Here is a 26845-nt window from a genome sequence, read left to right on the forward strand (position 1 = left end):
GGTCAAAGGTCAAAGGGTGTGAGCAGAATCATTAATGCTGGAAAACAGCTTTCCTGGATTTTTCCCCAAATTCCAAGTCAGATTTCTTTCATCAGACAAAAGAACCTCAAATTTGGATCCAGTACTCATCCAGTACCACTAGGTGTCTTCACACTCTATGCTGACTCCAATGAAGCTCAGAGCTGCTGAGCCTAAACCTTTTTCCTCGGTTGGAGGCGGCTGCTGTGGGCTCACCCTGAAACACACAAAGCTCCACCTTCAGTCCAGTGTAGCTACAATGATACAGATGTGACTCTCAGCATGTGGATTTCCTCTCCATAGATGTGTTTCCATGCAGATAGCAAAAAAGTGACAACTCAGACAGATCATTAGGTACAGCAGTTTTAACTGTAAGAATGTAATTGTCTTTGCAATATGAAGTGCATGAACTGTTGATTTGATTTGATGCCATGTGAATAAAACTGAATGAATAAGTGCTGATGTTTATTCAGACTGTCTCTCTGATTGATCTCTATGACCCAACCTCAGTAATTACTTCCAGCAAGCAGCCCCGTCCCTGCAGGTGTGCTAACACACAGCTCCAGCTTTAATCATGAGTTTAAACTTTCTCGATTAACTCGCTTTCATGGTGCCTCAGATTTAAAGCCTTTATTTCACCCAGCTCTCTTAGCTGTTTAACTGATTCATAACTGTACTCTTATTTAAAATATTCAATCATTTAAAATAATTACTAATAAATATCAATAGATTTTTAACAAGAACTATAAAGAAAGAGGACATTTATCCCATATTAGCTCCTCTTAACTGGACATATTCACATAACAGTAGGTCCCTGCAGATCTTTATTCATGTTTTACATCCTTTTTTTTTCATATTTGATGTCATGTTATTCTGAAAGCTGAACCCTCCCTCTGCCATAGCAATAAAAATTTATTTTATAGTGGCTGGAAGATTTCTGAAAGTCACCAAAAACAACAAAGTGGAACTTCCTGCTCCTCACAAAGGACTTCCTGCCAGTTCAGACAGTGAAAAATAACAAAAGTGTGAACAGCATTTCTTCATTCACGTGACCTTTGGTCAAACTATTTATTACTGCACGCAAAGACACACACATCAAACATCACAGTTCACAGTCATGCTAGCTTTGCCCTTGTGATGTCTCAGCTCCTCTTTTATACCCCAACACAACTCTCTTTATTTTTTAGTTACAACAGGTTTCTGTCCCACGGGCTGTGGCTGAGGAGAGAGCATTTTTCACTATCTTTTCCCAGGAAGCTCCTGGCACTGGTCATCTTGGGAGTTTTGTACTTCTACGCCCTAACAGTTAGCAGATAACATAGTGAAACATCGTTAAGCAAAGCTAAGCAGTTTTCACAAGGTCATGCTGACACATACACATACTTCATCTAAGCACGCAAAGGTTATACAAAAATCCTCTACATCTAAACGTATGACAAGGTGAAAACTTGAATTTTTCCCATTACAAAACGCTCCGTTCTTTGCTGTGAGAGACAGAGTATCTCCTCCATCTGTGTTTAGAGTTTCCTGTGATGTGAAGGCTTACGAGGTGTGAAACTATGAGGAAACTGAACCCTCTTCTGTGGCAGTCTGCTGTGATGTTTGGCTGCACACACTAAACTGAACTGAAAGAGAGTGTGTGTTTTAGTATGCAATAATAAGTGAAAGACACACACGTCCACACCAGCTGCTTTCAGCACGCACACTCACTTTGTTCACATGAGGACAAAAAAACTTTATTTAACTCAGCTTGTGTGACAAGAAGACATGAGAGTGTGAGTTTAAAGATCTGCACAGATAAATCACACAAGCTTGGCAGGTATGGCAGGAAACAGTCACACAGCGCTCGTCTCACCGCTGCACACACGGCTCCGTCTAACTCTTCTTCTTTATTTCTCCCCCATCTGCTCTGGAGCAGGTTGAGGTCCAGATTAGAGCTCAACAAGCATGAAGTCATCACTTGTGCATTTCCCCTCTTTGATTTATGGACATTATTTTCTTATTTAATAATGTTTGTATGGAAAAGTTCAAACTTCTTAGAGTTTTGACACAAAATTACCATCAGATTTATTGAACGTGCCTATTTTGTTCTCACCACTCTGTGTATGTTGGAACAAACGTATGCGTATGTTTGTATCTTGAAACACTGGGGCCCAAGCCCAGCCCTGAGGCTCTGGAGTTTCACTGGATAACAGCACCTCTTAAAACTTATTTATTGTATTTCACAGTAAAAGTAATATAAATATAAATCATTAAACCAAAAGCTGAACAGAACCATCAGAACCACCTGAGGTCCTTTTTTTTTTTAGTATTTGTATTATTTTGATAAGCTCTTATTGAGCCATGATGGTGCATTTGAAACTCTGTGTCTGCTCTGCTCCATCTACTCCATCCAGATCTTTGCTTCACCTTATTTTACACACTGACTCCATCAGGTTACAGAGAGCTAAATGATGAATGCACCGTTTCATGCCATCAGGCTGCAGATCAGTCGGCGTTCTGATGGCGCTGATCTTTCCACCCAATGACATCTGTCGTCACAGTCACATGACTTCTGCTTGTGTGAATTAATGTTTTCTATTTTGTTCTGCAGTATTTTATTTTTACAGTATTTTATTCATTTCACACAAACTATTGATGTAATGTCATCAAATGTCCACTAGTTGTCACTAGTCATCAGTGGACAGAGTACATCAACATTCATGGCTCTGAATACACAAATGTGCGCTTAAATGAGCTCACATTATTCATCTGGACTGATGGATCGCCTTTGTTTTTATAAGTCAGTGTTACCATGGAAATGACAGTAAAACACTATGTAAACAGACAGTGGATTTATTTGACTTCAGTCTTGATTCTGCATGGAAACAATAGCCTGACATCTTTGACTGGAATCATCAGTTTCAGAGCGTCGCCTGAAACCATGGTTACTGACCTGCAGCCTGACATCACTCTGAGCAGCTGCATGTATGAGTGTAGACACATGCATGCAGCTGCTCAGCTGGGTGGATGTGCTGGTGGAAACAGTGAGTGTGGCAGTGAGGGCCAGACGCAACATGAGCACATGACTGCTGTCAGCACACTCAAGTGTATAAAGGTCTGTACCCTTGTAGTCCTCTTGCTATGAGCGCTCACATCCCCCAAACCCAAGAGGACGAAGGAGCTCTGAGCATTGCACCTCCACTGCTGAGAATACAAGCATGTCCAGGAAAGCTGTGCTGGCTTTGATTCTTCTCTGCCTGTTTACAACATCTGTAGGTGAGTTTTTGCATGAGAAAGATGGAAATCGTGTGTTTTTTCTGCACAGCAGTGTTCATGCACAGGTATATGTGTCTGTTTTTACACGTGTGCATCATGTTAGACTCTTCTAATGTTGGAAGGAAAATGAAAACAGAATTTTCTTCACTTCTCTGACTAAAAATCTACTGTTTTGTTTTCTATTCTACGTGTTTATTTTTGCATCTGTCAAGATTCAGACACGGGCACTGATTATCTTTTACATGTTAAGTGTTTTTAGTACCGTGCGCTCAAATATGAGTTTTGGAATGACCGCTTGATTGTTTTGTACTAGTGTTTGAAGTCTCTGTGCTAAATGTTAGACCCTGATTCATGCACATGAAAAAAAAAAGCAGTGATTCAAGGCTCTTGTGTTTATAGGTGTTGACAGACTCATGTTTAAGCATTGCCTCAGGTTTCATTGTGCAGGAAAAGGACATGAAAATGAGTGGAAGGGGCATTTTTATGTACAAAATTTGATACATGAAGATGAAGTTTAACAGCAGTGGCAGTTCCACACCAGATTTACCAGGGTGGGTTCAGGGTGTTTTTTCATGGGGGCATTGAACCAAACCAAGAGGACAAAATTGAACTGTTTCATCTATGAAGGGAATTTATTTGGAGCACAAACAAAGTGAATGAACATTTAACAATGAAACAGAAGATTTCACATCCCGCACATGTGCACAGTTAATGTTTAAAAAGCACTGGCTGAAATGTCTATGGACTGAAACGTCTGCACGCATGACAACAGGCAGAGTCCATAGTTACAGAGAAGTCCACCCACGGAGGACTTTCCCACCAGCTGGGCTGGAAGCTGCGCCTCCTGTCCCCCATTCATGTGGCGGGGAACGTCCTCAGACTTGGGGGGGGGTCATCCTCGATCCTGCTGATGTCTGAAAAGAGATGAATATGGAGTAAACATGAGACTGTAACTGAGAACTATAGTAACTCATTACTTTATCTTTTCATTATTATTCATTAGTGTTAATGAAACTGAGTGTATGGAGTGTAATCACAGGGCAGTGTGAGACACAGTGTGAGGTCTGAGGGCTGTTCCACTGTGTGACCCTCACAGCCCGTGTCCTCCTCCTCATCCTCTCTGTGGCTCCCTCACACTCTCCATCTTCATCTTGTTAACAGGGAACGAATGTCTGTTTTTCTTTCACGTCAGCTGATGTTGTTCCCAGCTGTGACACTGAAAGCCGTCCTCCTGTCTCATTATGAGCGAAAGCTTCATTTTTCACGAGTGCTTAAAATGAAACGATGAAGTCTGTCCCTGACCCTGTACGGACTGGATTTTTAACGATTCGCGCTTCTTGCTTCTTGTTCCGAAACCCGCGGGCTGAGAGAGCGAGCGTGCAGCGCTATAAAGAGTCCGCGTTGGACACAAACTAGAACACTAGTTCCAGTTTCCGTAACAGCTCAAATCAGCATAAGAAATTAATTCATCATCGTCTCTTCAGCTTCACGGGACCGCGGGACAGTGAGCCGTCATTGTGAGCCGCGGTGGAAACAGCCACATCTCGTCCGCCGCACAAATTTCTTGCGCTTCTACACTACGCTTTACGGCAGCGCCTTTTCTCCTGCGCTGATCACAAAAGTGGACGCGCGCTCACGTACCAAACATACGGGCGCGCGCACACGTACAAGCAACCTGATTGTATATTAAAAAAATCATTAAAAATCATCTTTGATAGTTGACGTGAAACTTTCAACACATTCTTCCTCTGCTCCACCTACTCTACACCTGTACCGAGTTTCATCTCAACCTGCTTTCATACTACCGAGAAATTAAAGGACGAAGCAAACTTTAAACTTAAAAACAACTTAAGAACTTTAAAGGAATGTGATAATGTTATGTTAAACATTTAATAAAAATAATCTGTGATAGTTGACGTGAATTTCTCAACAGACTCCTCTTCTGGGACACCCACACCACATGTGCTCACAGTTTCATCTCAATCCACTGTATAATTCTGGAGATTTTCGGGGCTTTTCTGGTCAGATTCAACATGCTCGATCGATTATAACATCACAGAAATTATTTTGGTCTTTCCTAGTAACCCAAGTTTACATGTCACATGGTTTACTTTTCACTCATATTATACAATATATACACTATAGTTTAATGTTCATGATGATGTGCAATGTTCCCTCTAATTTTTCATGTGTCTGAGCGAACACACAAACTCCCTGAGCGATCCCTTGGTCCACTGTGAGCAACAGCAGACGTGTGCACTGTGGGCACACCAGCATCAAATCTGTCCAAGTTACATGGTTAAGTAAAATAATCAAATTACAGCATTTACATTTATGTTAGACTACTTTTAATTAACTGCTTTAGCCCACTTACGATGGAAATTTAAAAAAAAAAAAAATCTTGTTAATGACCTGTGTTAACACTATTGGAAGTAAAAATAACTTGAACTCCAATTTTGAGAACACAGCATTTTTTATTTATTTTTTTTTTTTTTATAAAGTTCTGACTTGTATTATGAGTCTGTGGTCTGGGAGAGAGTCCTGTAACTCTCTGTCTGCAAAATACAGAATATAATGGCCAATGTTGGGCAATTAATTATATAGTTACTTCTTCAAAAAAGTAACTGCACTGTAAAATGTAATATTGTGTTTAATTAAAAATATTAAATAGGCTGAACTCAATTTTTATCAATTTGTTATTAGAACTCAATTTAAATAAGTTACCAGTACTTTTTATGCAAAAACGCTGATAAACTCCATTTATTTAAGTTGTCTTAACTTAGAAAAACTAAGTAAGCTGGAAGTTTTGCTTCTCTGTGCGGAAGGATGAAAGATGTGTTTTGAAAATGCCACGTGACTACCGTCCTCCTCCCTCCCGGATCAGTCCGCATGTTCACGCTGCATTCTTTATGGAATATGTTGAGCAAACCTGGAGAAGCGTCAGCTCAAGATATTATTGTTGTCATTGCTGTGGATCTTTACCTGATACACTGACTTGGTGAGTAAATGTTTACTCTTATTCAAACTGATTTTGTGGCTTCTCTTAGTTTAGCACCAGGTTTAAAATCTTGCTAGCTAGTTAGTGTTAGCCTAGCGTTGCTGCTGCCGCTGGGCTCATGTTACTTAAAAATTAACAGCACAGCCTTAAAAACCTTATATAAAAATATGTCTGTGAAATTTTCTGTTGATTGTTTGAAATAAATAAGTGAGATAAGAGCCCAGACAAAATTCTTCGGGAGGTGTAGCCGTTAGGGGTGGGGTAGGTGTGGGGGGTGGATAACAGAGCTCTCCGAAAACGTGGAAGCACTTCTGCAAATATGTGATATTTTGATAAATTAAGCAGATATCTGAGCATTAGACAGTTACATTGTCGCCTGAAAATATCTTAAAAGGTTATTTTGTGACCCAGAAAGGGTAGTCTGGGGAAAAGGAGGATCGCATTTGTCGGCCTGTGCGTACTTGTAAGCGCGGCAATGGCGGAGGAGCGCGGCTAAGAAACTTATTACTTTTTCTGGGTCACAAAATAAACTTTTAAGATATTTTCAGGCGAGAATGTAGCTGTGTAAAGTTCAAGTATCTGCTCGATTTATCAAGACATCACATATTTGCAAAAATGCTCCGACGTTTTCGGAGACGTCTATTTTTTTTTTTTTTTTCATGCTTTGTGGCAGCTTTAGAACATCTGTGGCATCTATTAATGTCAAATCTAGCCTTTATTTAACAACAAAAGCAAACTCTATGTTACAATGATTGCACAGCCATTAAGGATCAAATCAGTTTCTGAAAAATGTTCTGTTTTTTCTCCCTCTGCTTGCTTCTTACTGTCTTTGAGGCTCGGACCAGCACTCCTGTTGTTGGACAGAAAGACATCAACTCAGTGGTAAGTATTTTGGTTTTCCAATATATTAGCAACTGTCAGTGATATTTATATTAATCAGGCTGAACTTTAATCATACTTTAGATCAGCCTGTTTTACTTATTGTTTTGTTTGTGCTTTGGTTTGGGGAAGTTGTTTCTTTACTGATCTTTTCCTGTCTTCTGTTATTAGACTTGAGATATGACTGCACTATGCTGTTGCTGGTGACCACAGTTAATTCTACAAGACACGCTGTGTAAGTAAACAAACAACAACAGTTTGGTCTGCATTTCTTGAAAGATCACATCCCCCAAACTTAGTTTAGAGGGTCTACACTGTATATAGTGAAGTCTGCAAGTTTTCTAACAGCAAAATCTGTTTTGTGCCACAAATCATTTTGCACATCATTAGAATGAAAATTATTGGCCATGTTTGCATAGCTCTTTTTAAAATGATGCTTTCATGACATTATTGTGTGTTGGGTGGTGGTCAGGGCTATCCAGACTGACAATTTGGGACATTGAATGTCACCTCTCCGGTGGGGAGGGAGCCTGAGATCGTCTAAATTGGAGTCTGTTCTATACCAAATGCAGAAAAAAATGTTTTAAGAAAGCAATTAAGTTCATGTTCCAAAAAATATGATTGTTTGCTTGCAGGACACCAGGAGAGATGAGTCCTCCGTCACAGATGGTGTGGTCAGTGAAGATGGTCGCCTGCAGGTTCAAGCTCATTCCATCTCCAACCCACATCCACTGCCACTGTACTTAAGGGAAGTTAAAGACTTTCTTCTGCACTTACATTTGGATCACCTCGATCCATGATAGTCATTCAGGCAGTAATGCCTGGACTGGAAACAAGCATCCTTAAAATAATACAACATTCCAGCTCATGTGTTGGAATGAAAAACAAATGTTGTTTAAATTAGAGACTGCACTTGTGACAGAACAATTAATATTTTATTTTGATTATATAAGTAATGTAAGTACAAAACAAACTTGTGGTAGACCTAAACTTATTTTCAGAATAATTACATCTGAGACTTTGTTTCATTGTAAGATTATTACAGTGATGGCAATATAATTGTTTGTTGTTCACCAGAACATGTCCAGTATGTTGGCTGTTATACTTTGTTGTGTTTGAAAATAAAAGTTGGGCTCATTTTAACATCATTACAAAAATTGTTGTTAATTATTTTTAATCATATTCAGGTTACCACAAATTGTTTTTTCATTTAGTTGAACTTGAAATGTTTGTCAGTAGGTAAACAATTAGTATTGTACAGTCAGAAATATCAAGTTATTGTTAATACTGCAGACTTGCAATGTATAAGTTCTCCTAACAGTCATCTTAAGTAAGCTTTACTTAGTTTTTTTGAGGCAACGAGTTTCCATAATTTTTTTGAGTTCTGGGAACTAATTAGATTTTACAGTGTGAGTTATGCAAACAAAGTTTTTTGCAGCTGTTTACCTAAAAATGCAGCCAAGGCCATTTTTTAAATAAACATTTCAAACTATTTACAGAACAATCAGCTGTTCTGCATCAAATCTGATGCCACAGAAATTATTTGTGCCACTCCAAAAAATAATTTCTGTCCACTATGAGATAAATGAGAACATCACAGCCTGATACCTGCAGGCCTGACAACAGGAGATGTATCACTCCTGTAACACCTGTAACATTCAACAGTCGCCTCATTGTTCTGACACACCAACAAAACTATTGACTACACTACACACTAAATACACAAGACAACACACTGACTTTAGACTCCAAACACGCTAAACGTCTCAAACGCCGTCACTCCTAAACTAGTCAACGACGTTGATTAGCTGCGTATATACAAATGTGAATCGCATAATTGGCTGGAGCAGCCAGTCACCGGTCACTTACTGACTCACACTGCAAAACAGAATGAATTGTTAACGTTTTTATTTTAATTTCAATTCAGGTTAGATTTTTTTTGTAAGCAATGCAGATTTTCTGTGCGCGGAGACCGTGCCAGCAGTGCATGATTGCGCACGCGCGCAGCTTAGAGGGAACATTGATGATGTAAACAGTTTCAATGCGGGAGTTTCATCCATCGCTCTAATAGGATATTATGGTCAGATGATCTGTTAGCTGTTTGACAACTACTCTTTCAAGAACTTTTGATATGAAAGGAAGGTTGGAGATTGGCCTATAAATAACTAAGACAGCTGGGTCTAGAGATGGCTTTTTGAGTAAAGGTTTAACTACAGCCAGCTTGAAGGCCTGTGGTACATGGCCGATTATTAGAGATAGGTTGATCATATTTAAGATTGAAGAATTAATTATTGAGCAGTTTTGTGGGAATGGGGTCTAAAAGACATGTTGATGGTTTGGAGGAATTAATTATTGAAGTTAACTCAGAAAGATCAAGTGGAGAAAAAAAATCTAAATGAATATCAATGATCCTGAAAGTAGCTGTAGATAATATTACATCTGTGAGATGATTATGAGTCATTTTTTCTCTAATGGTTAAAATTTTATTTGTGAAGAAGTTCATGAAGTCATTACTAGTTAACGTTAAAGGGATTGTTGGCTCAGTAGAGCTCTGACTTTTTGTCAGCCTGGCTACAGTGCTGAAGAGAAACCTGGGGTTGTTCTTATTTTCTTCAATCAGTGACGAATAGTAAGATGTTCTGGCTTTGCGGAGGGCTTTCTTATAAAGCAGCAAACTATTTCTCCAGGCTAAATGATGATCCTCTAAATTTGTGACACGCCATTTCCTCTCCAGCTTACGAGTTATCTGCTTTAGGCTACGTGTTTGAGAATTATACCACGGAGTCACATTTTTGTTTTTGTTTTTTTTTTGGGGGGGGGGGTAGCAGGAGGAGAGAAGCTGCAGAGAGGCGTGTAAGACTGCAACTCTGCTTCCTGGTCCCAACTCTGGATAGTCATATTTTGGGGGATTTAATAAATTTTGCCACATTTCTAGAAATGAGAGCTGCTCCATCCAAAGTGGGATGGATGTCGTGTCTCCTAACAAGACCAGGTTTCCTCCAGAAAGTTTCCCAATTATCTATGAAGCCCACATTGTTTTTGGGAAACCACTCAGACAGCCAGCAATTTAAGGAGAACATGCGGCTAAACATGTCACTCCTGGTCTGATTGGGGAGGGGACCAGAGAAAACTACAGAGTCCGACATTGTTTTGGCAAAGTTGCACACCGATTCAATATTGATTTTAGTGACCTCCGATTGGCGTAACCGGGTGTCATTACTGCCGACGTGAATTATGATTTTACTGAATTTACGTTTACCCTTAGCCAGCAGTTTTAAATTTCCCTCAGTGACGCCTGCTCTGGTCCCTGGAAGACAATTGACTATGGTTGCTGAGGTCTCTAGCTTCATACGGCGGCTGTAGCTCAGGTCGGAGAACAGGTCACCTACCAATCAGAAGATTGGTCTGTGTGCCAGATATCCTTGGGCAAGATAGTAACCCCAAGTTGCTCTCTGATGCATCTATTGGAGAATGAATGTGTGTATATATTAGATAAAAAGCACTTATAGACAAAGAGCTTAGAAAAAAGTACTTGTGCGAAAGAGTGTTAATAGGTGAATGAGGAAAGTTGAGTAAAGCACATCAATGTTCAGATAGAGTAGAAAAAGCGCCATATAAGAACCAGTCCATTTACATGTCTCAGAACAGAATCGGCAATTACCAGAGTTAGATCCCCGGCGGGTGTGTCGCCGAGTGGGGAAAAACGGTTAGAGACATGAACAGATTGGTGGTGTACCTGGGGCTTCTGTTTAAGACTATGCTTCCTCCTCACCGTCACCCAGCCTTCCTGTTTCCTCGGCTGCTCTTGACAGTCTGTCAGGTGACAGCTAGCGGGGCCTACACTACCTTCGGCTGCACCAGCTACAGGGGCCTGGCTAGCTACGGGTGTATCAAGAGTGCGAAGCTGGGTCTACAATTCAGTGATCCCGGCTTCCAGAGCTGCAAATAGGCTACATTTAATAGAATGATCATTACTGCTAAAGGAGGCAGAGGAGTAACTAAACATCTGACACAATGAGCAGGAAAGTGCAGGAGGGACAGGTGAAGAGTCCATGCTGCTAGCGAGTTGGCTAAGAGCTATGCTAAGCTAGCGAAACCCTAAAGACACAATAAGTCATTACTGACAATAATTAGCAAGTGAATACACAGAGAGTGTGCTCCAGAAGCACGTCAAGATTAAACTATGAAATAAGTTTTTCTATAAGTTTTTTATTGCCATGAGCAATTCTGCCCCCAGGTCTGAAATGTACAGTGACAGAACTTTCACATGATGTTAAACAGAAGCTGTCAGCTCAGTTCTGTTAAGTGGACAATCATATTGAAGAACTTCATTATAAGTTGTAGATTCAAGCCTCCCTTCATATGTTTGGCCACTAGATGTCACCAAAGAGGACTGTACCCTTTTTCAATACGAGCTTGTGTGTTGTAACAGGAACCGGAAGTGATACTCTGCCACAAAGAGAGCAAAAAACAAGTGACAACACCACCAAAAACATAGAAGACAAAATGGAAGAACCGGACTTCACATCTTCACACTTTGGTCACAATCAAGCTGTCGATATTTAATCATCTGATGTCCAACCACACCTTATCGCTCTCTCTAAGACTTACATGATTTAAACTTTGAAGTTCCTTCATTAATTCCACCATCAGGCTGGGGTCTTTCTGTGCTTGTCTCCCCATGTTTGTTTCCAACACAGTCAGATTAACTGGTAACAATAAACTGCCCATAGGTGCGAATGTGAGTTTGAATGCCTAACCCTAACTTAACTGTAACTCTGACACTAACTCCACATTTTGAGTCTCAACAAATGTCTTCAAAATCATGGTGCCAAGAATTTGTCCCCATAAGGTCTGTTGGTCTCCACAAGTATATTAATTATCAAATTTTTGGTCCTCACAAACACGCATCAGGGTGAACACTCTCTCTCTCTCTCTCTCTCTCTCCCTCTCTCTCTCTCTCTCTCACACACACACACACAGCTCTCAGTAGGGCCTGTTAGTAGAATCACTGTTATTCTATTTTCAGATTCAGGATCATGCGAGTGATGAGTTGGTGACACAGTTCTTATCTTCCTGGGTTCGTTACAGGAAGTGTGTGTGTGTGTGCAGGCATGGGTTTGTGTGCATGTGTGTGTGAGAGTGAGCATTTGCCATGAAAGGTTCTTGAAAACAATGATTCTGTCCTGTGTTGTCTCCTCTCTCCTACAGACCTGACAATCATCAGAGCTGGGTGTGGACAGGATGTCGTTCTGCCGTGTCAAGTTCATAAAGATTATCCCACTGCGGCTGTATTGTGGAGGAGAACTGACCTAAAGCCAGAAAAAGTACTTTTGTACCAGAGCAAGACGTCTCATCAAGCCAACAAGTATCCATCTTCAAGTAGCCGCTTGCATCTGATGGATGGATGGATGGACAGTGGAAATTTGTCCTTGGCTCTGCAGGATGTGACGCAGGCTGAGAGTGGAACATATGAGTGTCTGGCCATCGACAAAGAAAGACACCAATGGAAGACTCACATTGAGAACACTGATACCATCAACACCATCCAGCTGATAATTGTTTCAGTGGGTGAGTTTGTAGAGTCGTCAACAATCTGTTCTCTCTGAGCCTTATGTAGCCTCAAATCACAACTACGGTTGCCTTGGTTACGCTGCAGTCTAGGCTGCTGGGGGGATTCCCATGATGCACTGAGTGTATCTTATTCACTCACTATGTGTTTAGACAACTCTCTACACTGAATCATTAGTAATTATTAATCTCTGGCTCTCTTCCACAGCGTGTCTTTTCTCCTGTCCACGTCAGCTCACCTGAGCCGGGCTCTCAGATAGCTGCCCCTCTCTGCGCCTGGTTCTGCTGGAGGATTTCTTCCTGTTAAAAGGGAGTTTTTCCTTCCCACTGTCACCAAACTGCTTGCTTAAGTGGGTGGGGGTGCACTGCAGGACACCCGAAGCATTGTTCTTTCAGTTACAGCCCCTTGTGTTATGTAATTAGATGAAGTAAGGAATAAATATTAAAGAGAATTTAAAGCAGTATCAAGATCAGCCTTTGAGCCCCTTTCATAAAACGTCTGCACACATGAGGCCGAGTTTCTAGGAGTTATAGCACAATTAGTTTAATCATGACTTACAATAAACATGATGAAGTTGTTTTCATCAATCTACACTCACTGCTCATGTTGTTAGGTATACCTTGTTAGCACTGGGTTGGCCCCCTTTTCCCTTCAGAACTGCCTTAATCCTTCAAGGCATGAATGCAACATGGAGCTGGAAACCCTCATTTTGCTCCATATTAACATGAAAGCGTTGCACAGTTCCTGCACATCCACGATGTGAATCTCTTGTTCCATCCCAAGAATTCTCCACTGGACCGAGAACTGAGTCACTGTCCTGTTCACCAATTAGTTTCACAGTGTGTTGTCCTGCTGGAAGATGGTGCACTGTAACCAAAATATGATGGACATGGTCAGCAGCAATGCTCACGTATGCTGTGATGTTCACACAATGCTCAGATGGTACTGAGGGGTCCAAAGTGTGCCATGAAAATGTGCCCAGAGCAGCAGCTGGAACAGGCTGCATTCCTTTTATGCAGATATTGTTGATGAGACTTTGTAGAAAGCAGGAAGTAGATCATGTCTCACACCTGTCTTCTGTTTCTCACCTGCAGCTCCACCACTGAATGCTGGCAAAAGGCAGTTTGCTCCACCTACATGTGATCTGCTTTTGACTTTGGGTCTTCTCTCATATTTCTGTTTCTCTGTTTAATCTTGATGATGCTGTTCACACAAACCTCTGACCTAAAAGTCCTGCCTCTGAGTTTAAACAGAAAACTTTTTTTTCATTTCTTTGGGTTTTTTTTTTTTTTTTTGCTTTGGTTTTTTTCATATAACAGCTGTTACATGATAATGCTGAGATTACATGTAAAGGGTGGAAACTCATATGTATGTATTCTTTTTGTGGTTTGTTTTTAAAGATAATCACAGGTTTTGATTTCACCGCAGTTTTCCTCTTATAATCTACAGTTTTCATGGGTATTGCTTTAAGGAAGATACTTGTTTAGCATGTTTGTACTCACAGGCAGGAGTCACATTAGTTTCACTGACTTTTATGATGAAAACAAGACAATAACTAAACACCTCTGTCAGTGAACAAGATCCAATCAGAAGTGCAGTAGGTTCAAAGCACACGTTTGATCTGCTCCCACCAAACGGTCCACCTCTTTTAGCAAACAGTGAAACTGATTCTCATCGACTATGACCAAAACTAAAAGATGCTGTTGTCAAAAGACTCTCCACACGTTGACGAACAGACTGAATTTACTCCACTAACAGTACAAATCAACGTTAGCCAATCAAATCACTGTTTGTGGAGCATCAAATATCACTGCAGCGACAATCAGCGTGTTACACATGAACACTGTCAGTAACAGGCAGGTAGCATGGCTAACGTTAGCTGCTAAAGAAGGCACTGCTTGTGCGTGTCACCATTGACTGGACATGCTTGCTATATACTGATGCTATGCTAGAGCGTTAACAGTTCCTGTAGTTCATCATGTAGAGCAGGGGTGGCACACTGACTTTAGATGTTGAACCACAATTATAACTATAAATGGTACCATTACACTTACTGTTATTCTTTGACACAATGGTATGACCCAGTCTGTCTTTGCATGTGATTGGCTGTATTGTCCCACCCCTGTTTGCATGGAGATCAACAGGACTGAAGATTCAGCTCCCACATACATTCGGGCCATTAATAACTGACATATGAAAGTGTATTAAGGGCCTGATGTGGCCCGCTGGCTGTATGTTGGACACTCCTGTATTATACGCTAAGTCATGGCTGAACAGGCACAAACAGCGTCATGCATGCCCAGACTTGTTTCTCACTACTTTTTTTTGGAAAAAGAAAACAAACAAACAAAGCCACCCATGAGCTTCAGATTGTACATCTGTGTCACAGTGTTACTGTGGGGATGAAGGAGCTGCTCCGTGGCTGTAACAGTCACTGCTAAAGGAGCTCTCAGCGCCTCCACAGCCTCCTGTAGGGGGTGGAGGTGCTGTCCATCATGGGGGACAAATAAAGCTTTAGAATTGAACACCTCACTTGCTATACACACAATATCTGTGAAAGTCGTATCATATGCACTTTACAATCACAGCGACACAGAATGTAGAATATGAGCCAACAGGCCACGTGCTGACTGTGCTCTAAAACAAAGTGCCATTAGAGCTGATCCAGAGCCAGAGCAGGCAGCTTTAACACTGACTCAGCAGCAGCGTGCCTGATATTTCTTTGTGACATAGCTCGAAAGCTGCTTCATGTTTCCTTTGCTTTGTGTCTCTATTTGTAGCGTCGTGACTGTACGATAACTATCCTGTGATGAACCATGAAACAGCAAGCGCCGTACGAAACACTCAAACACTTAGCCGTCCCTGTGTTTAACTTTACAACTCCTTTTTTGCTGAGCAGCTTCGCCAAGAAACACTGTTTGTTCTCAGTAAGTCATTTAAACAGTACTCTCTACAACCAACACACACGCACACATACACAAAAAAACAAACCAAAGAATGTATTTTCAAACTCAAGTGTTTATACTTTCTGTCTGTGTGTCACTGCTGATACTTAACACATGAGTGTTGTCTGAAGAAGAACTCTGTTGCTATGGTAATCCCTGCATGAATTGATGTTTTTAGCCTCGTTTTTCTCTTATTTTTTTTCTCTAACTGCATCATAATTTTCCCAACTCTGAAAACTACACACAAGGACATAATTACCATCATGTATTAGCAAATAAACTGTCTCTAATTTTATGGCAGTTTGGTTTTAATAGAGAGAGAAAGAAAATCAACCAACACCCCAGAAAGTTCTAAAGTGTTGACATGTTTGTAAGCAAACCTGCAGACTGAGCAGGTCTAATGATGATGTCCCTCTGTGTGAGTCACCGTCTGTTCTTTACTGTAAAAAAGCCTTTTTAAAAAGCTGCCTTATTCATGCACATTCGCTTGTGTGCAGCCTGACACAGTGTTATCTCTGGGATTTCCCTCAGGTCTGCAGAAAGTGTCCTTAAAGTTGAATATTGTGACAAAGTGACTGTAGCAGTGAGACCGAGCTGCTCCATCTGTTTCTGCTGCCGCTGACTTCAGCTCCTTAAACATCCTGATTTATCAGCACTGCTGTCTGTCCCAGCATCATTTTATGGTTTGCTTTTATTTCTCAAGATGATGCAGGGAGCCTGGCTCAGGAGCTACTGTCATGTTGTAACCGTGTTCCTGTGACTGTACTGTGATAACTCTGTGACCATGTGATGGATTTACTGTTGATGGTGTCCTGTATTAAAGTGTTACTGCAGCCGACCTGTCTGTGTGTCACTGTCTGTTCCTCCAACCTGTGGACTGCAGCATCTTCAGCAGCAGGTGTTTGCTGTTTGTACCATCTGCTCAGATATTCTTAAATTTAAACGCCTTTATTTAATCTGTGCTTTCTACACAACAATGAGGCTACATCGAATCTTAAATATCTTTTTATTCTCCTTAACTCAGGAACTATACTAAAATATGATGCGAACAAAATTGGAATGCTGTTAAAATTGAGGGGGGGCACCCTTAAGTGATCAACTCCTTTCCCCACCCCCCAAGACCTTCAATGTGTAACTTGTAGGTAACAGTGAAGGGGTGAATGAGGTCACTGCAGCAGCCTCACCCACCAGCCTGTGCTGTTCCTCAATACTCAAGTACGCGAGTACGGACTTTGTAAGTTCACACGGAAGTCCAGAATTCCAGAGAAAGCAGCACGATCATTCCACAATTGCAATGGCAGTGTACCTGATGATATCACAGCTCCAGAGGTTTTACTGCCATCCCCTCTTAATTTAACTGTGATTAATATTTGCAATAGAAATTACACATGATGTAGTAGATTAAAAAATATATAATTAAAAAGTATCTTAAGCACTTTGGCAAAAATCGCTTTTACATATCATCAGTTTCATAATGTCTAATAAGCTTCAGCACAATCACTACATGACACAAACAAGCTTAATCTCTCTATTAATAAAATAGTACACATGTATGCCTGAATAAAAACAAACAGGTGAGATGTTAGAACACTTGTTTTTATTTTAGTAGACACTAAAAACTTGCAATAGACAGCTGCTGGGGTTTGGAAGAGAATTGAACAAATATTTAAAATATAATCGGATCATTTTTGGAGCAGCCTTCAGGATCTCCATGCATTAACATGCTGTTTTTGCTCCCGGTCAAAACGTTTCCTCCTGAATTTAAATATTTGTCATCTTAGATGTAATTCAGATCCAGCTGTTTAAATAAGAACAAAACATTTTACATCAGGGGATATGACGGGTGTAACTCAAAATACAGTGACCACTCTCCAAGTAAGAATTCAAGCTTAACTTTAATCTTCGCCAAACCGATTTACTCAGGAACAAATAAAATTGCCATTGCCACTTTTGAGTTTTGGAAGAAATGCAGTCTGGGATATTTAGCTGCACCAAGTCCACACAAGTCACCACCGATGCATGCTTGATAAAGTGGAGCGAGAACACATCTGGGAATTTTGAGCGTACTTGGGCTTGGCTTGATGCATACTTTGAATTGGAACAGTACTTGGTCTGCGACTGATGACGTATCACAAGTACACGAGAAACACTGAGATAATGCATCCATGATATGAGATTAGTTATTAATATACTACTGCATATAGATACATCGTAAGGTTTTAAAAACCAAGCTTTATAATGAGTAGTGATCATAAAAACTGAGAGAGGCCGACAGTGGTCACTGACTGTTTTTAGGGACTTGTTGAGATTAAATAGAACAAGATACAGAGCATTAAAAAATGTTAAAAACACAACAGCCTTATTAAACGCAGAGTAATTTGGACCCGGAAGCAGGGTTCATACATCATCACTTTAAGACAGGATTGAGAAACGGCCTGAATTTACATGGGGGACCACATGACTTTAGTTGGGCCGCACCTCTGAAACTTCCTGTCACTGTGAAGGAGTCACATATTTGTTGTTTTTCTACATGATGAAGAAAAAGCTCTGTGACAACAACAGAAACCTGTCAGCACGACTCTTTAAACTGTAAGAAATAAAATTATGAAAAAAAGTTCTGATAGCTCGTCAGTCGTCACAAAAAACTGAAATTTCTATAGTAGAAAGTGAAAAGCAAACCTTTCTGTCTTCAATGGTTTATTGCTGAATGACTTTGTGTAGTATAAATGTTCATAAGGGAGGTTTGTATCTGCAGGAAAAGCTTTAAAACTATGATAATACAGTAAAAAATCCAAAATGTCTGCTTGTGTTTGTTTGTGGTGACCAGCAGGTCAAACAAGTTAAGAATGACAAATGAGAAGGGATATTTTACTGTTATTTTATCATTGCATCAGAATCAGATAATAAGCATTGCATTAAAGCATTTATTGAAGCTATTGACATTACATTAACATTTGTATTACAGTGATTGTTATAACCTCATGTTAATCTTCTATTTACAGGTGTTGGTATAATCATATAATCTTTCATTGCAGGTGTAACCATGATCATCTTTATACATATTGCCGCTTGGTGCTTATTATGGAGTTGTGCTCATGTCAGTAAGGGTTAAAAGCTACAGTCAGCGGGATGTCTGGCTGCTCTATTGAGGGAAGTGACGTAGAGCGTAGAAGGCCGCACATGCTTACAAGACACTTACATCATGTTATTTTATGATCCTTTATTTAGATATATCTTTGGTTAACCTTTAAGTAGTGTGTATTGGCAATAATTACTCATTAGTTCATTTATGCATCATTATCATCATTAAGTGTTACTTCATTAGAGAATTTCTTTAGGCTGTCGGCCTTATGTTACAACTTGTATTACAGGTATTGTCATGATTCCATATTAACATTTTCTATTACAGGTGCAGTGATAATCCTTTTGTATACACATGCATTGTATTTTTGTGCTTTCCAATGAGGGGGGCTCGGTCAACCAGTGGAGGGTCGGAAACTTTGTTCGGCGCGAGGACTGAACAATCTATTGTGTTAAGGATCTTGAGCTATAGAAAGAACACGCTTACAAAACACAGATATCATGTTATTCATCATGATCCTTTATTCATTTATATTCTTTTATTAAGCTTTGAGTAGTGGCATTTGATTAGAACATTTATTCAACAGACTACATGTATGGTTTCAGTTAGGTTATTGCACACATGCAGAGTTGGCCTATGTCCTTATAGACAGAGTGAACGCTGAGGTCGAGGCACACACGCACACACACAAGCAGCAGTTAAACTCATGTAGAGGGGAGAGTTCAAATATTTAAATAATAGTTTGCAAGGCCTTGTAGCTGTTTGATTATGCTTGCAGGAGAGACGGTTTGTTCCAGGGGATAAGCAGAGTTAGTTGATTACTGGGAAGGATCTGGCCTCGGGAAGAAGAAGATGTTCTTTTAATGTGTTAAAAGTTGTCGACATTGATTGTATTGTACCTACTTTACACATGAGGGGGCGTTCTAATACCCTGATTTTCATAAAAACTATTATTGTGTGGTTTTTGGTGAGAGATCTGGTGCTGTCTGCGTACAGTGTCCCATCTCCCACACGTGTGCATTAAAATCATCGTTTGACTTGACCCGGCCGGACCAGTGTTGTTATTTTGGGTTTCCTCCTGTATCCATCCCCAATATTTTGAACCCGTGACACAAATTATAATTGTAATTTGTAATTCTTAGAAACAGCTTTAAACGCACAGTAAGCCTGTGAGACTTGTTTAGACTCAGACTGAGCTGTTGCTCACACTTGCCAACCTTGAGACCTCAGAATTAGGAAGACGGGGGGGGGGGCTAGGAATACATACACATATACAAAAAATTGAATTTTACAGTGTTTATTTATTTACAATACTTTATTTAAAGTAAGTTAAATGTCACTCTTATTACTGTCCAAATTCAGAGGCTGCATCCACCTAAGGACCCGGCCTTCGTGGTCTAAGTGGGCCGGGTCCTCCAAAAGGCGGGTTGGCCGTAAGTGAGCGACTGTGGTGGTCCAGCGTTCAGAATTACATCACGAGCTCTCTCAGTGGAGTGAAACTCTGCCGTCTGCTCCTTGCTATCTAAATATAACCGGACGATGGCGTAAATTCTCGACCATCTCACACTTCTGTTTAATCAGTTTTCTGTTTGACGTTTTTTTCAGCTGTGTCAAAACCCTGGAGGAATCCTCTCGAGGGATTAATAAAGTTTTATTTAATCTCATCTAATCTAATAACTTTAATCTCAGCTAGGTTATCTAACTTATTTAAATCTCATGTTTAACCTGAGTAGCAAAAGACCACAGGGGTTTGAAAACGATGTGCCGGGAGTCCGCTGTTCTCGCCGGCTCAGATATTTGAAGTTTACACATTCTCGCCTGAAAATATGCTAAAAGTTTATTTTGCAACCCAGAAAGAGTAGCAAGAGTAATCTTAAAACTAAGTAGCTGCCGCCATTGTTGGAAACTGGAATTTGCTGGGGCGCGCTATGAATTCTGGGATATGGTTTTTCATTTTTGTTGTCTGAGTAGAATATCAGGAGACATTCGGGAGAATTGTGGCTCCAGGAGATTTTCGGGAGGGGCACTGAAATTCGGGATTCTCCCGAAAAATCGGGAGGGTTGGCATGTATGCTGTTGCTCTGTGTTACATGCTCACATTTCTGCATCTCTGCCATTCAAACACACTTTGTATTCACTTAATTTGATCTAATATTCAATTATTATTCAAACGCTGCTCATTTGACATTTTCCTGACACTCTTGTATTTAAATCGGCTTCCCTCTGTCTGTGTACCTGGCCTGTACCATTACACTTACTGTTATTATTTGACACAATGGTATGACCCAGTCGCTCTTTGCATGTGATTGGCTGTATCGTCCCACCCCTGTTTGCATGGAGATCAGCAGAGCTGAAGATTCAGCTCCCACATTTGCTCAGGTCATTAATAACTGACATATAAAAGTGTATCAGGGCCTGATGTGGCCCGCTGGCCATATGTTGGACATCCCTGCTTTAGATGCTAAGTCATGGCTGAACAGGCACAAACAGCGTCATGCATGCCCAGACTTGTTTCTCCCTACTTTCTGTGAAAAAAAGAAAAAAAACAAAACAAAAACAAACCCACTCATATCTGACACCTGCTTCCTTTAAGAAGTCAGTGAGTATTTGTTCTACCTGCCAGCAGGTAAAAGTTGTGTCATATGAACATGACAATCACAGCGACACACAATGATGTAGAATACGAGCCAACAGGCCACGTGCTGACTGTGCTCTAAAACAACGTGCCATCATGAAACATGGATACACTTGATTTTTATGATGATGACGGTTTTCATAAACCACTTATAAATATCCTCCGTCCCTCTGTTTGAATTTAGCTTCAAAACTTTCAAAGAAAAGACTGTTTGTTCTCAGTAAGTGATTTAAACGGTATCCACTCAAACCCATTAGTGTCTGTATCAGTGCTGACACACACAAACACACATACACAGACAGACCGTCTCAAATAAACCAGAAATAAATCCATTAAAAAAGCAAAAAAATATTTCAGTATCTTCTGAGTGAAGATGACTCTGTTACCATGGTGAATTCGTGTTTTAATGGATGTACCGATGCTGGTAGAAGTTTTTTTTCTAACTCTGACTTGGTTGGTTTATAAAAGCAGCAGAAAAAATGAAGTATTTTGCTTTATGCTGTTTCATTTTAATGGAGACAGAATATCAACAAAAGCATGAAGGCTGTGTATGAAGTGTTTTCATGTCCCTGAGTGAGGTAAGTATTAGATGCACTACAACCCAGCCAGAGGCAGCATGGTGGTGCAGTGGTTAGCTCTGTTGCTTCACAGCAGGGTTTGAATCCCCCACCTGCCTTCCTGTGTGGAGTCTGCATGTTCTCTCTGGGTTCTCTGTGTTTGGAGGCTTCCTCCCACAGTCCACAGACATGCAGTTAGTGGGGTTAGGTCACGTGGTGATTCTGCAGGTGTGACAGTCAGTGTAACCCTGTGATAGGCTGGTGACATGGCCAGGGCGTACTCTGGCTCCAGATCCTTTAAGTTTGCCAGTGAATATCTAAAGCAGGAGTGTCAAACTTAAATGCTGTGAGCCACTGCTGGCTCTGTCATCTCATTGAAGGCCACTTTAGTGTTCAAGTACTACAAAAAAAAAACAAAAACTAACAAGAAAACACCCACAAATAACTCAGAAAATGTAGTGTTTGATTTTTTACATTTCAAATATTGTATAACAAAACTGCACGCATTTTTTTTCTTACTCTTAACTGAGGCCTTTCATTGAACTACATAATAAACATATTGGTACTCTGTTTCTGTCCAGACATGTTGGACCACTTCTGCTATCATTTTGTTCGTATTTAACAAAATAAACGTGCAGACATAAGTGTACACGCTAGTTTTTGACTCTCTCACTGAACTAACACATCCAATCCCTCCACATGTCTGTGCTCTCTGCTCATGTTGTCTTCTTATTAAAGCATGTTTTGCTTTATAAAGAACTTATTTTAACATTGCAATCAATAACAAACAAAATGCATTATATTTCTTCACATCAATATACCAAGTAGGGGTGACGTGGGCCTCAATTGGCCCCGGGTAAGGAGTTTGAGAACCCTAATCTAAATCATTCAGAGTACAAAGTGTACTGTGGTCACATGAAACCAAAATCAAGATCTCTGACATCAACTCGAGAAATGCTGATGTGACCCACAGAGCAGTGTCCCCACAGTCAGGCAGGGAGGAGGTAACATGATGCTCTGGGCTGTCGTTCTGTTTAGGGTGGAGGCCAGCATCACGCACTGAGAGGTCAGTGGACAGGAACATGCAGTGTGAAACCTGAGACAAGAACCTTGTTCTCTCAGCTAGAACACTGAACATGAGTCGTGGATCAGTCTCCAGACCTCAGTCATAGAAAACCAGTGCAGGGAGTTGAAGCTGGGAGGTGCACAGCAGCAGCTGAGAAACATCTGAAAGGATTTAAAGAGTTTCTGTAAAGAGGAGAGAACCAAAGTCCCTGCAGAGAGGTGAACAACCCTGGTGACCAACAACAACACATGTGCTGGCCAAGAGTTTCTCCACCAAGTACTAAGAGACCAGATCCCTCATCACAACACTCACTTTGATGTTATTTATCTGGATTATTGGTTCTGATTTTGTCATTAAAATGAAACTACCATAAAAATGACAAACTGTTCACTTCTTTGTAGGTGAGACTCACAAACTTAAAAATTCAGCAGCAGGTCTAATGATGATGTCCCTCTGTGTAAGTCATCGTCTGTTCTTTACTTTAGGAAAACCTTTTTAAAAAGCTGCCTTATTCTTGCACATTAGCTCGTGTGCAGCATCTGGGCTGCAGCGTCTTCAGCAGCAGCAGTTTGTCAGTAAGTGTCTCACTGTGATGTGAACTAGAACACACACACCACACTGACAAACTCTCACTCCTGCTTTCCTCCTTTTATATTTGCTCATAGAGCTCCTTTTAAATGAATGCCCACTGTTCATGTGAGGCACTCAGCAGTGTGGTGTTCACAGTCCAGCTGTGGGTCTGATTCAAACAGTGCTTATTATAGATCCAGCCAGTAATCAGCTGCTCCATCACCACATCTGTTGACCTTCCTGAGCAGAAATGAAGCAGTTCTAACTGCAGCAATGCTCCACTGATTTCTCTGTATCATTGTAGAGTCTTGACCTTCAGCAGAAAACACCTGGAGGAGACTGCTGTTGTGATTTGGAGCTAAATAAATAAAATTAAACAAATAAATTACTAAATTATCCATAAATGGATAATTATGTCACACTAAAGTATTGGACATTATGATCATCTCAACCTTTGCAACAAGAGTCTTTCTCTAACTGGACCTCTTTGAACTTTAGTCGAATACCCAGTTATAGTATAGTAATGCAGTCAAGGCCTCAGGCATTTTTGGTACAACCATTTAAAGTATTTACAGAACAGTCAGGTGTCACAATAAGATGCCAAAAAATAGTTCCTGCCCCCCACAAGACAGAGGAGAACATCACAGGCCTGACAGCAGGAGCTGTAACACTCCTCCTGTTTCCCACCTGCAGACAGCATTTACACAGCATTCTGCCTTTGGTGGCTTCCTGGCAGCAGCTGTGACTGTAGGAGAAATACCAAGTGACAGCCGCAGACCAAGCAGAGGTGCAAAGGTTTACTCCATCTTGCAAGAGGAGTAACAGCAAAACTGGACTATGTGGAAACTGTCCATTGCTTTTCATACACTTACTCCCTGGCCCTAGTGACACATAAGGAAATACTTCCCATGTAAGGAAATGTTTACACAGAGAAACTAGTGGGCTGAATGTGCACACCACAGGTGTGTGTGCACTGTGATTTGCCGGTTCATCATACAACAACCACCATACAATCTTACTGAAAATCAAGTGACATTCAGTGGTGCCCTCCTTTTTCTGACACAACAAACACACAACAAAATAAATGACTACAAACTGCACAACACTACAAACTACACAAAATACACACTAACTACACAATGCAACACACTCCAAAGATGCTGAATGTGACAAATATCTCTCTCTCTCTGTCATCACTCCTAAAACTCTCCCCTCTTCCTAAACAACCAAATGCCACATGTTGCTATATAATTTTTCGATTGGTTACCATGGTAGATTTTTTCCATCAATAGGAAAGTGTTGAAATGTTTGTTTTTTGTGTCCTCAGAAAATGCAGGTTTTACTGTGTCGTCCTGCACTAAACATGATAACAGTATTCAGCAGTGATGTGCAAATAAAGCTTCCTGACTCGAAGCTCCTCTACAGTGACATCTGGTGGCCAAAAGTATGAAGAGCATACTTTTGAATCTACATATTACCATTATGGTTGCCCACTCTGCACGGCTGAGCTGACAGCTTCAGTTTGATATCACGTGACAGTTCTGATATCAGTGTTCTTTATGACGGGGGATGAGGTGATGCTGCCCAGTCTGACCATTTGGTGTCTTTCTGAGATGAAGTTAAGGATCTAACTGCAGAGGGAGCTGCTCAGTCCTAGATCCTGCAGTTTCCTGTCCAGCTTCAAGGGAATGATGGTGTTGAATGCTGAGCTGTAATCTACAAACAGCATTCTAACATATGTGTCTCTCTTCTCCAGGTATGACAGGGCAGTATGGAGTGTCAGGGCTATGTGTCATCAGTGGACCTGTTGTGACAGTATGCAAATTGTAGAGGGTCCAGTGAGTTGGGTAGTGCAGAGCAGATGAAGTCTCTGACCTCTCAAAGCATTTGCTCACGATGGGGGTCAGGGCTACAGGTCACCAGTCATTCAGTGATGAGATGGTGGAGGATTTGGGTACTGGGATGATGGTGGCCATTTTGAAGCAGGCTGGGACTACAGACAGAGAGAGGGAAAGTTTGGAGATGTGTGTTAACACTCCAGCCAGCTGAGCCGTGTATGACTTGAGGACACAGCCGGGGATCCCGTCCAGACCAGTAGATTTGCATGCCAACAGCTGAAAGCCGACAGCTCACTGTTTCTGATGTGTCGGCGGGTCCGCGCTTTGTGTTTATCTTTTTTTTTTTTTGTGCTAGATTCTGAATCTGCAGGTTTCATCACTCTCAAACCAAAATTGACTGAACCAGCAGCAAAAAACCATCCAAACTACGCTTCACATTTTGCTTCACATAAACATCATCAATAATTTCCTCGTCTTACTTTTGCTGTTTTGCCTCCAACACAATAAAATCACACTTCATGTACAGCTCTCTCTCTCTCAGTGTGCTTTAAGAACCCATCTAAAAATCTGTTTTCTGCATTATTCGCTTGCTTACTGCGCACCATTCTACCGCTGTGTAGAGTGCTGTCGGCCACTGTTTTTTTTAATGACCTCCAACAAGAAAGTCTAATTTCTGCTGTTTAATACTGAAGAAATTGAAACTTTTTAAAATGATGCCAAATTGCAAAATGCTTAGCTGTGTTTCTAATAACATCTCTGTAACTTTGCTCTGCTTCAATTCAGCAGCATCAGGTAATGTTCATATGTTGATTCATGATTTTTTCAGTTTTTAAACTACTGCAGAATATTTTTAAGGTTATCTGCTATAAAATCCCAGGCCAGGAAAATCTCCTTCATGTTTTTCTGTGTTTTATCCTCAGTTACTTTGGCACAAAGGCATCTGCTGTGATGTGTAAACCTCCGATGAAGTCTCACAAGTGTCAGTGCTGACAAATGATCAGAATTATAATATTTCTGACTGTCTGAGGCAAAATTTCCCCGAATTGAATCGAATCAAATCGGGACCTTGTGAATTGGAATCAAATCGATTCTAGAAATCAGTGACCATACCCAGCCCGTAATTTAAGCTGTTACTCCTTTAGTAAGCAAATCATCGTTGGAGGAATTCAGAAAAAAACCCAAACAAAAAACAGACGCATATATGAGCTACCTGCATCAGTGCATCCATTAAAACATGAATTCACCATGGCAACAGAGTCCTCTTGACTCAGAAGATACTGAAATATTTTGTTTTTTACATTTTTTTAAATGGATTTATTTTTGGTCTGTTTGAGACGGTCTTTGTGTGAGCATTGTTACAGACCTTAATGGATTTGAGAGGATACAGTTTAAATCTCTTACTGAGAACAAACAAGAAGGCCATTTAA

At 40.6% G+C, this 26845-nt stretch overlaps 2 long non-coding RNA genes across 2 annotated transcripts in view; one reads left to right on the forward strand and one right to left on the reverse strand.

The window, feature by feature from the left end:
• Window positions 1-1471: 1471 nt before the first annotated feature.
• Window positions 1472-17717, forward strand: LOC112844222 (uncharacterized). Its single transcript, XR_003216954.1, has 3 exons — window positions 1472-3276; window positions 12365-12724; window positions 13820-17717. It is a non-coding gene; the product is annotated as an uncharacterized LOC112844222 (long non-coding RNA).
• The window catches only part of LOC102079601 (uncharacterized), a 28285-nt gene continuing 5329 nt past the window's right edge, over window positions 3890-26845 (reverse strand). Inside the window, exon 3 of the long non-coding RNA XR_001223188.3 lies at window positions 3890-4190. This is a non-coding gene — a long non-coding RNA (uncharacterized LOC102079601). The remainder of the gene's footprint in view (window positions 4191-26845) is intronic.

The sequence above is a fragment of the Oreochromis niloticus genome, linkage group LG3 (assembly GCF_001858045.2).
Source record: "Oreochromis niloticus isolate F11D_XX linkage group LG3, O_niloticus_UMD_NMBU, whole genome shotgun sequence".
In the NCBI taxonomy this organism is placed as follows: Eukaryota; Metazoa; Chordata; class Actinopteri; order Cichliformes; family Cichlidae; genus Oreochromis; species Oreochromis niloticus.